General features: G+C 33.9%; 1 non-coding gene and 1 pseudogene across 1 annotated transcript; one reads left to right on the top strand and one right to left on the bottom strand.

The window, feature by feature from the left end:
• Positions 1 to 632: 632 nt before the first annotated feature.
• On the bottom strand, positions 633 to 704 carry TRNAH-GUG (transfer RNA histidin (anticodon GUG)). The gene has a single exon. It is a non-coding gene; the product is annotated as a tRNA-His (tRNA).
• Positions 705 to 1,931: 1,227 nt separating this feature from the next.
• On the top strand, positions 1,932 to 3,630 carry LOC108727620 (52 kDa repressor of the inhibitor of the protein kinase-like; annotated as a pseudogene).
• The last annotated feature ends 10,083 nt before the right edge of the window (positions 3,631 to 13,713 follow it).

The following is a 13,713-nucleotide window of genomic DNA, read 5'->3' as shown; positions in this document are numbered from 1 at the left end:
CGCAGTGTTTCTTAAAGTTCGCCTACGAATCATATAGCGTTATTCTTGATCCAAAAACTGAGTCGAAAGGCCTTCTACAATATTGCAATTTTCGCAATGATTGAAATATTAATTTCTAAAGATTACCGAATAAGCGCGCATACCCGACCGCCCAACCATTAACTGTTACGAAAGTTCCAAAATGGTAGAGGACTTTTTCGACTTAGTTTTTTTTATCAGGAATAGAGCGCTATATGATTCGTGGGCACACTTTAAAAAACACCTTGTATATATATTAAATAAATTATATAGTCTACACTGTTAAATCTATAACACTCTATCAATGTCAAATTTAATCTAACGTGAGTCGCCACTGCTTCTACTAAATATATCGTTTTTTTTACCAAAATAATAGTTAAATTTAACACTATATCAATGTCAAATATAACCATTGTTTTAGTATAAAATAACGATATGATTGAGTAGGAGCAGTGGCGACTCACGTTAAGTTAAATTTGACACTATAGATTTAACAGTGTAGTTTTCTAGTGTGTAAAGTTTTCAATGAGTTACATGAGAAATAGTAACGCTTCAAGATAGCGTCAGATTCCTTTAAAAAAAAATTTAAAAAATCCCCTTCATTTGTGAAACATTGCCGTGACCAGGATTCGAACCTGGGTTACTACGGCCACAACGTAGGGTCCTGACCACTAGACGATCACGGCTACTCGAGGATTCGCAAGTAATCGATAACGCTTCATTGATCCATCATAATGTTGATCCGTATGATCACTCGAGCGCGAAGTCGTGGCTCCATGCTGCAATTGTATTGCTTCGAGTCACACCATCACAATGCACGAAGAGAGTCTAACAATAAGATACGGATCTGTGATTGTATCTCGTTTCAATACTCAAAACTATACGTCATTTTAGTACTCAAAACTTTCAAGTCCTGAAACCGCGAATGGTTTAACAATTACATTTTGCTCTATCACATTACGTTTTCGAAAAAATTGAATAAAAGTCCCGCAAATAGTATTTTTGGATTAAAAAACGTGAACTAATAGATCAATTTCATTTAGAAATTCGTTTTCACAAAACAATATAGTCACAAAAATCTATAAAAATCACTTGTTATATTGACTACTTTATGCAAAAATAACAGTTAAAATAAAAAGGAGGAAGCTTAAATTCGTAGATAAATACAATATAACCCATTGAGGACCGCTTATGCAATTTGAATAATCACTTACACCTAACGGTTTGTTAGGTCGCAGATTATAAATTTAAAATAAAAATTATCAAATATAATTTGTTTACACGATTATTGTTTAAATGATTAACAAAAATTTTATTTAAATAAAAATACATATAAATAATGCATTGCATTATTTTTTCACTATTCCATTCACTGTAAAAAAATACAAAACATACAGGCAACATATAATTTAACTATAATTTATAATAATTGCAACCATTTTCATGGTAATAATAACTATAATTATAATCATTTTCGGTTGTCAACTATATATATTTATTGCCAAAACTGTACATAGAATTATTATCTATTATTAACATTATAGCAGTAATAATCATACTTATAACACAATATATACTGTAGCGCAACTCTCCTGATTTTATGTTGGCCAAAACGGAGTGTGCACGCATGAAATAAGTAAGTTGCCCCGTCTCATTTCCTCCTTCTTTATTGCTATCTCTCTATTTAAATGACCGTTTCAATGTTCCATTTAAAGAGTTGAGAGCGGTTGAGAGTAGAAATTTGGAGGGAAATACAACGTGCATCGTCCATTTGAAATGTGAGAAACCTCGAGAGACTGGTTTAATTCTTGTGATAGAGTAAAAAGTGATAAAATAAAAAAGTGAAGTGAAAAAGTGAACGAAAATAACAAAGAAAACCGAGCAAGAAAGATTTCTTTTTGAGAGAATAATTAACTTATATAATTATATAGATTAGCAATTCTCTTGGAAGAGCACTTTGATCTTAGCTCTGTTTCAGATGCTGAACTCCAAAAAATTGTGAAAAAATAATTATATAAAATGAATAAAAGTAAAAACATATGGTGTGCAGTACCAGAATGCACAAAGAATTTAATTTAGAAGATCGTTATGTACATTTTTATTGATAAAATATCATAATTTGTAGATGGTTGCAATGGGTACGAGCATGTGGAAGGCTGGACTTAGAACCAAAAGGTCCAGAATATGCATACCAGAATTGTCGGTTGTGCCATTTGCATTTTGAAGAGAAATGGTACAAAATAAATAAAATGAGAACTCGACTTCACCCAGATGCCATACCGACAATATTTTTTGGACCAGATTGTGGAAAGTGAGTTTCTACTTATAATTTAATTTATTCTTTAGTGAATGTAAAGTGTGCTTTTATATAATAGGGATATAAAAGACAATGTAGTTGATTTTTAAATAATTTATACTACCTATGTAGTCGCTTTAATAAGTGATAATGAGGAAAACAATATTTCATATTTCATATAACATTATAAATAATTTACGAAATCAGGAAATAAGTACTATCTATTTTCAGAAAAAACACAATTAGCAGTGTGGAATATCAGAAATACAAAGGCATGGAAATTGAAGACGAAGCAGAAATAAATAAGTATGTTACATTCAAATATTTTGTATTTAAGTATTTTTGTGTTTATACATATATATTAATATGATATTTTATTTTCTAATGTTATGATATTACATATTTTTGTTATAGAAGCATAGATGGAGAATTTGCGAATGAAACAACACAGGAAAAAAACAGGTAATAGATAATATTTTCTATTTTTAATAAGAGATTTAATATGTAACGAAATTTTATATTTTCAGCAATATAGAATCTGCAGACACACTGCATAAACATCTAGAGAAGCATATGGAAATCGAAGCCAAAGCAGAAACAAATGAGTATGTTATATTCAAATACTTTGTATTTAAGTAATTTTTTTCTATACATATAGTGCGCCCCTTTGCAGGGGATGAGGGGAGGTGAGAGTCGAAGATGAGAGTTATCTGACTTTTTATGTAAAGCAGTGAAATAATTACTAACTTTAATTGTTAATAACTTTTTAACGAACAGCGACCGCCACCTATAACCTGATGAAGGTCACTTAGGGTCATGACCTTGACAACATATGTCAAGGTCAAGGTCATCGGAGATGGCTCCCTTTTTCTGAATATTTACCCTCATAACATTTTGATACCTAGCATATTTACAATTATGTAATATTTCTCTATATAAATATATGTTTTGAAGGTGATTTAATATTTTTTTTAATTTTTCTACATTTTTTCCTTATTTTTCAATATATTTACAATTTATTTTTATTAATTTTCATTGAGTTTAGATTATTTCATTGCAATAGTGGGTTTATTCGCGTTGCATGCTCCAATATGCTTCTACAATAGCTTTTACTCATTTCAACACATTCATTCCCTGGTAGAAATTTAGATAAGGAGCTAGTATGGCTCTTGCATGGATGCCATGCTGTCATATCAGGAGCTAGCATGGCAAGTTTGCAAGCGCCTCGCCAGCAACGTCACGTTTTATCTAGTGGCGCTAGCGGGCGACTAACGCGCCGCCACCAACGAACTGGCTTGGTGCTGCCAAGAGACTAGCTTGGCGCATACATGACGCATTTGGGCCCATTAGCATGGATAATACGTGGCGCTATTAAGGCTTCTGAGTAGTCCCACAGCCACATACGTTAAATCGTGACGTTATAAGCGAGAAATGACACGTTAATTTTTGTTACATAATATTTGTAAATAACTATTTGGATAAAACGAATAAATGATCATATATCCGTTTTATCCAAATTGTTATCTACAAACGTCACGTAACAAAAATTAACGTGTCATTTCTAATCGCTTATGATCACAATTCAAAAAGTGTCGATATCTTCTACATTTGTATCACTACAATTTGGTAAATCACATAATGTATTCACTTTATTTAAATGATCAGATTTAAATTTTTTTATTTGTCGGTACTTTTGCGGTCAGAAATTTGCTTTCAGTTTATTAGATTCCATTGTAAATAAATATTAAGAATACCCTTTCTATCTCAAATTTCACTTCAAAAATTGATGAAATAAGGTTTATAAAACGAAGAAATCTGACAGAAAAAAGCGTTAATCTGCCCCGCGAGCTATAATTACTTCTTTCTTCTTTATTTATTTAATGGCTCTCGCCTCCGAATAGGTAATAGGAGGACGATACGGCCAGGTCACGTCTTAATAGTCTTTCGTCTTAATAATAGTAGCAAGAAGTGATGCAATGCCCGCGAAAATGGCGTTGCCCAAACGGACACCGGGCGCCTGCATCTACGTCGTCACGTCGAAATAACGCGCGTCAGGACGAACGCACGAGACGAGCCAATTCGCAGACACGCCTGCCTCAGGAGGAAGCAATTGCACAGTCAAAGTCGGCAACATTTTCAAAAATATTTGATTGTTAGCACCCGATCCGAAACGCGTTCGCCGCGGTCGAATGGTTCTTCAGAACTGAGCTATAATTACTAAAGCTATGTCAGGTTAAGAAATCTGTCACCAGTCACGAATCACGAAATACTGCGATGCGAACATGCGCTGCGGTCACATTTTCATGTGACACGCGAGCCTGGATCTGTCGTGGGCACGGTTTACACCGTGGTCATGGGTCACGTCAGACTATTTAATAAATTTTACTGTAAAAGCCAAGCCATTTCCATACCAGGTCCATATCAGGCGCAAGGCTAGGCCTCTTATGGCAAAGTATTGTGGCGCTAGCCAGTAACGTGGCGATGACGAGGAAGTTTCTACCAGGGTTGAAATACGACGCGAATAAATATAGTCAGTTTTGACAGAGCGAAAGAAGGATGAAAAGAGAAAAAAGTTCAAATAGCAATCATAGGAACGCTAGGTTTACGCTAGGTAACTTGTTTATTTCGCGCATGCGCACTTCATTTTGGCCAACACTAACATCAAAGGTACCGACAGAGAGTTGCGCTATTGTATACATTGTGCTTATAACATGTAATTATACACTGAAAAAAATGCATGTAATTTTACATGGAAATTACATGTATATGACTGGAAAATTATCTAAATTACATAAATATGCTTGGAAATTTACTGGAAATTATAAATTTCCAATCATATTTAGGCAATTTTCCAGTCATGAACATGTAATTTCCATGTAAAATTACATGCATTTTTTTCAGTGTAGTCACAAATACCAAAATATTTTCTCACAATCAGTGTAATATAATAGGATTATAATTTTTCATTAGTTATTGATATCAAATCTTTAGGTTTGTCCGCACCGCATACTCCAGTATGCCTAGCTAATAATATGTTCCTTCTTAGGATCCATCTATTAATCTAAATTATATCATTTGCGCTTCGAGGCGTATTCTTTAGCAGAATTGTAATTAAAAGTACATATGTAATACACTCATTTCGTTTTACTCATTAAAATCATGGAATCCGCGTTAACGACCGCGGAGATTGATTTACAGCTCATTCTATCCGTTCCCCCGCAGTTTCCGCGATGCGAATAGCCGTACAACAATGGCGTGGCCGACATACGCAAACGAATTGGTCATCGATGTTTTCTAGTCTCGTTGCTTGCTTTCGCGCGAACGGCTTTTTGCCGGGTTTACCTGCAAGCAGCTTCCCGGATTTCCTAGCAATTAGCGGTATAATACTGTCAAGGAAATGAGATTTTACGAGCCAACCGCGGGTACTTTTACGCTACTCTTGAACCGAATCGTCCATCGTTTTTTATTATTTTTAGTTCGACGTCGGTCTTCGTGCGAGTCTATATAGTGGCATTAGTAACTTTAATATGGTTAATATCGACCGTCCAAGAGTGTAAATTATACGAAGGAATGTGGATCGCATGCCATAAATTAGACGTTGAGAAATGTCGAAGGATTCTGCTTCCTTAAATCTTTCTTCTTATTTTATTGCTAATTCTAGACTAGAGAAATGACTAATGCGATTGTAAGTCGTTTATTTCAAGCTGGGATCATGTCGACCGTATTTTTGTAACCTCAGCGGATCCTCTCGGCTCGATGCAGAAATGCGATCACGCTTCCATCCGGAAGCTCGTTCCCGTAGGTGTCGCGTGTACAAGGAAGATAAAAAAGTACTGAGATGGAAGGCGATATCCTTCGGCAACATCCCGGAAGCGTGCACGCCAGACGAGCACGTCGAATCGACTCGCGGAACGTACGGATTCGTTCGAGTCCAGAATAGACATTCGTTTATATTTCGACACTATACGTAAGTTGGTCGCTGACAATCCGACCTTAATTTCGTTAAATAAATATTCCGATAATGAAAATACGAATCAAGTTTCTGAAATGGGGAATTGCACGGAAAGAACGGTTTTACTAAGGTACTTAAAATTTAGTTATAGATATTGATTTAATAACAATTTTGTTGGCATAGACTATAAAAATACAATAATTATGTACGATGCTCAAACAATAATGAGCAATGCCACAAAAAGTTTATTCTAGCAACTAACTTGAACTACATAATTATTTTGACTTAATTATTTTAATGTAATTAATATTATTTAATTATTTCCTATATAATTATTTTGATTGTTCAACGAAATTATTTTTAGATTTGTATCTAACCGAAGTTTCAGATACTTCAGCAAAACCACGCTTTTCTTTCCACGTAAGAAAAAAAAGGAAAAAAAAATAATGCATCAACAATCTGTCGTTAAAATTAAGAAAATTTTTTCACGAAGGCATCGTTAAAAAAAATTGTTAACACGTCAAGAAGGATGTGGATCAAATCGTCGCCATCGATCGCACGCGCGATCCTTGAGATTATTCAGGAGCGGGTTATCGTGCGTGCGCGAGTGCGTGCAGTGTGCACGCGCGTTATGTTATTATATTTTGTCGGTCGTGCCAGATGCCGGAGCCGGCCCTTGCCACTGGTTACTTCTGGTTTCATATTCCGGCGCGATGTATTTTTGGAGCACGTCGCGCGCGCCGAACTGCTGTACCTCGTTCTCGCTCGAGAAAAAAGAAGGGTTGAGAAAAGGGAGGGAAGCTGAATTTGTTACTGGAGACACGGCTAAGAAAGCAGCGTGCCACGGATACGTAAAAAAGAGAGTCTGCATTTTACGGAGTCTATTACAACGCAGTGTGCCGTTATCGTTAGCGTGTCACGAGATTATAACATGTCGGACAGTTATTTCGTCGTACAGAATAAGTGTTTCATATCGGCAATATCAATAAAAGATATCACAATATTTTCAAAGGTTTTTAATTATTTAATCATTTTCCTATTCTATTTTACAGTATACACTCTAAATTTCCAAAAGTTTGGGAAGACTTTGTAAAAATTGATATTTTTAGAATTACTTATTCAAATAGCAATTTTTTTTAAGAGTAATTTAGATCAATAATTATTACTGGATCTAAAGAATTACTGTTTAAAAAAATATTTTTATGGATGAGTAAGTAATCTCAAGAATGTCAATATTTTAAAAGTTTCCAAACTTTGATCTGGAGAGTATCTCAAAAAATTATTCCGATTCATGCTATCTTATATTTTTTAAATACTATGTTCCTACTATAAATAATTGATAAAATAAGACTGTTATTATTATTATGAGAACAATCTTCTAAATATTACAATCTCACAATTACTTTTTATTAATGTCGTAGATATTAGTCTATATATGTCATATCTAAATGATTAAATTGGTGTTAGATATGACAAAGTAGAACTTTGTAATCCCAGATCAATACTCACATAATACACGGTACTTCGATTTTATTGATCTATTTTCCAATTGAAACAAGATCGACCTCTCGATCATCGCGATGGATTCAGCCGTGACAGTGCGTTTACATTGTCGCACGTGCGAAACAGTGACCACGTGTACACTGCCGACAGGCGAGATGTAAACGCAAGATGTAAACGAGTATCAGCCAGACCGGAAAAAGCTCGATCTACGAACGCGACATCGCGGCACCGGCGAACTTGTTCCGAAAAATAAAATCTTACATAATAGCACACAACTGATATCGTGACAAATAACATTAATTGAATTTTTGCCAATAAATAATTTCGTACTAATCAATAATCAATAAATTATATAATTGAACACTCTCAGTACTCTCTGTCACAGTAAAACCATTGGCGGATCCAGAAATTTGTCAAAGGAGAGGCCATGTATTGGTATGTCGCAAGTGAATTTTTTTAAGGTTAAATGAGAGAAAAGATAAAATATTCAATTATTATTTAAATTATTATAATACATTGAAAAAATATTATTTAAATGTATAATTCATAAAACGTTTTAAAATTATATAATATTAACACAACAGAAGAATAATATAATGAAATCTACGTTTCTTATATTATAGGAGTTTCTTAAATAAAAAAATATTTTTAATATCAAGATTGCGATTATGCATTTTGGAAATATGAAAAATATATATATAACATTTCCTATCAATATTTTTAAAAAAGGAGATTCTAAGGAGGAAGGAGGCATGGCCTCTATTCTTCCCCTCGACGTGGATCTGCCAGTGAACGAAGTCAAGTTCTCGTTCAAATTTTCATTTTGCGAAGTTGTCGCGGTCGATTTTGACGAGTGCCTCGTTCATCGAATAATCGAGAGGGACGGTGGAAAAAAATATAAAGACTCATGCGAATTTGTTCGAGAGATGACCACAGCTGATTTCCACGATACCCGCATCATAATCCGCCCCCCATGATATTTATTTATCTCGAGTGCGCGCGGGCCTCATCGTCCAATTTGTGCTCTCGCGAATATCTCCCATAGCCGGGCATGGAACCGTTTCGCTTGTTAATGTTAATGCTGGTTACATCGAGGATCATATTAACCTCTTTTCGGAAGAACTAGCGGTAAAAGCTGAAGGATAATTTTCACAGAGACATTACAACAGATGAGCCGTTCGAGGTAATGTCGGATTATGAAAACGTGTAATTATACATCATCGACTTCCAGGCGAACATATATAATTATTAATTTTACGCAATTATATTAATACCGCTTATCAATTGGCCGTTCTACACGGAGAAAATTTTATATTAAGTTTTAATACAATTTTAAATTACATTTTATTATGTCTTGTATTTTCGGAAGGACCTTCACAACAATGTTCCGAGATAACTTTTACTATGGTAATACTAATCACATAAATAAAGTAATTTTTGTTAAACCAGTGCTTAAGCCATGGAAAAAGTTGATTTTTACTATGGTACGCAAACAAAATTTCCTAAGTATATATTTTTTATTATCTTTACAATACTAACTTTTATTCAACAAGTTTTGATTTTGTAATAAAAAATTTTTACTATGGAAAAGTGTAAAAATTATGTTATATTATTATTTTTAAAAAAATGGCTATAGCATTTGAACTTATAATTACATAATGGTCCGTAGCTTCTACCACATTATAGTAATTTTAAATGTATATAAAATTTTCTCCGTGTACATTAATAGATGATAATTATATTATAATTATTGGCAATGTAGCCTGGCAATTTTTCCAGTGAATTATTTCTTTCGGATAATTTACTAAAAAAAAAATTAGTGACATTTGTAACTATAATTGGAAAATAAAACAATTATGGTTAGAAGCTCAATTTTTATCATATCAGAAAATGTAGTAATGTCTCGAGTATCAAGTTAAATCGGTAATTATTGATTAGAATGACTCCGAAAACGAACCGTATATTTATAATTATCACAAGCCGACAAATTGTAAACACTCAAGATTATCAAATCTAAATAATGGCTGATCCCGTTCTGAGTAAGCTAATTGAGCTTTATTAACTGAATAACTTGGGTTTGAATTATTAAGTATTTGTATATATTTGAATTAACTTGTTACATTCTTTTTAAATCCTGTCATTTGTGATTAACTTTGTCAATTATTTGAATTAACTATTTCTCACATCACATTTTCTTTAATCCTGCCATTCTTAAAATGTAGACCGTATGTAAACATGATAACGTTTACAGTGCCTTTTTATCTATTATATTTTTATTAAATGCACATATACTCGACATTATTATTAAACTTAATTTTCTTGGAAATAAAGTCTTAGACAAAAAAATTTATTCTGTACTTTCGGTTTATTTTTGTGCAAGGAATTATCTTCGTCTTATCGTACTTGTTTAATAAGTGTTTTTATTTTTCATCTATTTGCCCTATGAGCGGAGATATTGCGACATATAGTTCGAATTTGGAAATTCAAACAAATATCAATATATCTATCAATTTTTATCAGAATAAAGAAATAATCCGACAAAAATTTTCCTTTCGAGCCGAGCACAACATCGCTATCGGCAGCGAGAGCGTCGAGAGCGCAGAACTGAGCACAAGCATTATTCTATTCCTCTGACAATGCGATCAAGTCCCTGTTCGGGACGAGTCGATTGCCAATTGTTTCTCCTTTTCAGGAAATATCTAGCTCGTATCTAGTTTGTATGAGGTCAAGGGTCGTCGACCTCGTGTCCAGAAAGTTCGTACGTACGCGTTACTGGTAGACGCGCTGTTCAGCGATGGTCATTATGTTAACTGGCAATCACGGTAATGCTGTCATCAGCATCCGTACTCTTACAGCAATAACTATAATGCAGCCATTGTGGGCACTCTCTGCGTAATCCGAACATTATAGTTAGGCGAGTTTTCATTGATCACTACCGGGTACCCGAACGCGTTATGTTAATTTTTTACGAAGAATCGTCTGCGCGCAAAAAAAATATAGAACGATATTAATTCAATGGTCGAACCTCCACTTCGATATTTGTAAATTATAAATGACAAATATCAAAATAGTTTCCATATGAAATAATCTTGCTCTTGTAAACTTCGATAATCTAAGCTCGAAAATTTGATCTCCTGACAAAGCTACTATATACTTTACTGCTAACTTCTTAGATTGTAAGAAAAAAGTGAGAAAATATATTTAAAAAATTCTTACATTGTAGTACCAGGAGAATAGAATAATGCTCGTGCCTATAATTCTGCTCCATACGCTTTTGTGATCATCTCGAAAGGAGAATTATCGTCGGTAAAATTATGGTTTATTTTATTTTCTAATATTACATTATAACATTTTAAACTTTGGATATGTATTTTAATTTTTACAAACTTGCATTAAAATGTAAATACTTTTTAAAACTATATTTACAATCAATATAAAATAGATTTATAAATTATACTGAATATTTCTTGTGTTTTATTAATAAATAAATAACCATATATATATATATATGTATATTTTGAATTAAAATGAGTCTAACACTGAGAGAAAAATTTTTTCATATTTATAACTGTAATTACTATAATTAACTATTTTACTATAATCATAATTACGACTACTGTATTAGCAATAACTATGTATAGTTCTATCAACCAATATATATAGTTGGAAATAAAAAATGTAATTTCATTCATTTCTATGATAACTATAATTATAGTCATTTTTGGTTGCCGATTATATACATTGATTGATAGAACTATACATAATTATTATTACTTATACTACAGCAGTCAATCATAATTATAGTAATATGTAATTATAGTTATATATATATATATATAAATATCAAAAAGTTTTTTTCTCACAATCAGTAATTAATGCAAGTTATGTGACAATTGTCAAATTAAAAGAAAAATATAAGAATTAAATTTTTTTAAAGAAAAAAGATTTTTGTTTTAATATATTTATCAAACATTTTTGTTATATATTTTCTTCATTAATTTAAGCATACATAGTAAATAGTCAAAAGCCTTATAAGTGACTTTTGGTTTTGATCAACGCGCGTACAAATATTATATATTTTTATCGAAAATTCAACTGCGGCCATCACAAAATATATAGAGATATATACAACAAAGATATATACGACTCACCAGACCAGCGATGCAAGGTTCGCGCTTCTCGCTCGATGCACACCACGTTCGCGGTTTTCCCGTCGCCGTCACTCTCGGTGCATTCTGCTAAGCTTGCCATAGGAGAGACGCGTAACTGTTCTCCTTTCGCGGGTGTCAGGGGCTGCAAGCAAGAAAAATACTGTTATTCGTTCGCCATTAGATGGGCCGATGACGGACATTGGCGGACTTGGCCGGTCGACGTGTACGGCATAAATAGCGCGCTCGTGACAACGCCGGTTAATTGGCTCGACACCTGTAATTAGCCCATCGTGTTTGAGCGTCGGGCGGTCCGATTAACGGAGACACGGAGAGGCGCGAACAAGATTCTCGCGCAAAATTAACCCTCAAAAAAATCTTATCTAAGTTATTATACTATTATTGCGTCGTTTCGTGACACTAATGATCACCAGGAAAATTATTACACCACTGCATTTGGTTCACTTCCTCGCACGTGTCGCTTGCGTTCTTTCGCCGCACCGCGCGCGTCATGCGATGCTTTTTGACGTCATTTCTCGGTGAAATAAGCGAATGCCTGTTCGTTCGTAAGATCGCACATTCATCGATCCGTAATTGTCCACGGCCACTTGACTCGTGATATTTTTGGAATATCAAAATTATATTTAAAATATTGCATTTAATCGAAGTTATTCTAAATTTGTTGGAATAAAAAATCTCACTTCAAAAGAGTTAAAATACTGCCACTATCAAAAAAGAATGATAACATTTGCACTCTTGAATAAGAGTGGTAGATTTTCACTCTTTTTAGAATTAAATTTTACTATTTTGGCGTGTTATTCACTTCAAAAAAAGAATGAGATTTCTTTCCTTTCGAGTGAATCTCACTCAAAAAGAATGAAATCTCACTCTAAAAAAAAAAAGAGTGAAAATCTGCCACTCTTATTCAAGATACAAATATTTTCACTCTTTTAATAGTGGTAGCATTTTCACTCTTTTGGAGTGAGATTTTACCTCAAGAAATTTAGAGAGTAGGGTAAACTGACACAAACTGAATCACAAGGCGAATTGGATCACACAGGGCGAAAGTGTTTTTTAAAATTTATTTCCTCTAGAATAGATCGAAGCGAATCGAATCACAGGGCGAATCGGTTCAATGTAAATTTTGAAACAATTAATCGATATTTGTCGTTAATTTTATTCCTTTTTTTGTTTCAAAAACAGCTCGTTTGAAACAAAAAAAAATAAAATTAACGACAAGTATCGACTAACTGTCTCAAAATTTACATTGATCCGATTCGCCCTGTGATTCGATTCGCCTCGGTCTATCCTAGAGGAAATAAATTTTTTTAAAATGTTTTAATTGACACGTATTCAGGAGCGACGTTATAAGACAAAGCATAAATTGGTAAAAGGATTTATCGTTTATAGTTGCCAAATAACGCACGCCAAACACGCGTGCACAAACGGTAGAAAGGCACATCGCTTCCGGTAGCGGGACCGATCGCATCCGGTGATGGTTGAGCGTATTACGTACGGTCGCAACGTGTTACGAATCACAGCGCGGTCCTTTTAAAGCAACCGCCACCGATGGCGGGAAGCGTTTTTATGACTGCATGCAGAGGGAGGAGACATCTCTTAATTACTACCTTAAGCACGTTGACGACGTTATTGCATGACGCTAATTGCCAATTTAATGACGAGGATTAAGAAGTCGCGACGGAGATGACGCGCGATCGAATGGCGAATTCTTACTAGAGAAAACTTTCCGAATTGATTCAAGGTGCTGAAAAGCATAAATAATATAAATAAGTTGA

This window comes from Mycetomoellerius zeteki, unplaced genomic scaffold (assembly GCF_001594055.1).
Source record: "Mycetomoellerius zeteki isolate Tzet28-1 unplaced genomic scaffold, Tzet1.0 scaffold517, whole genome shotgun sequence".
Lineage (NCBI taxonomy): Eukaryota > Metazoa > Arthropoda > Insecta > Hymenoptera > Formicidae > Mycetomoellerius > Mycetomoellerius zeteki.
This window is presented reverse-complemented; position numbering and strand designations above follow the sequence as displayed.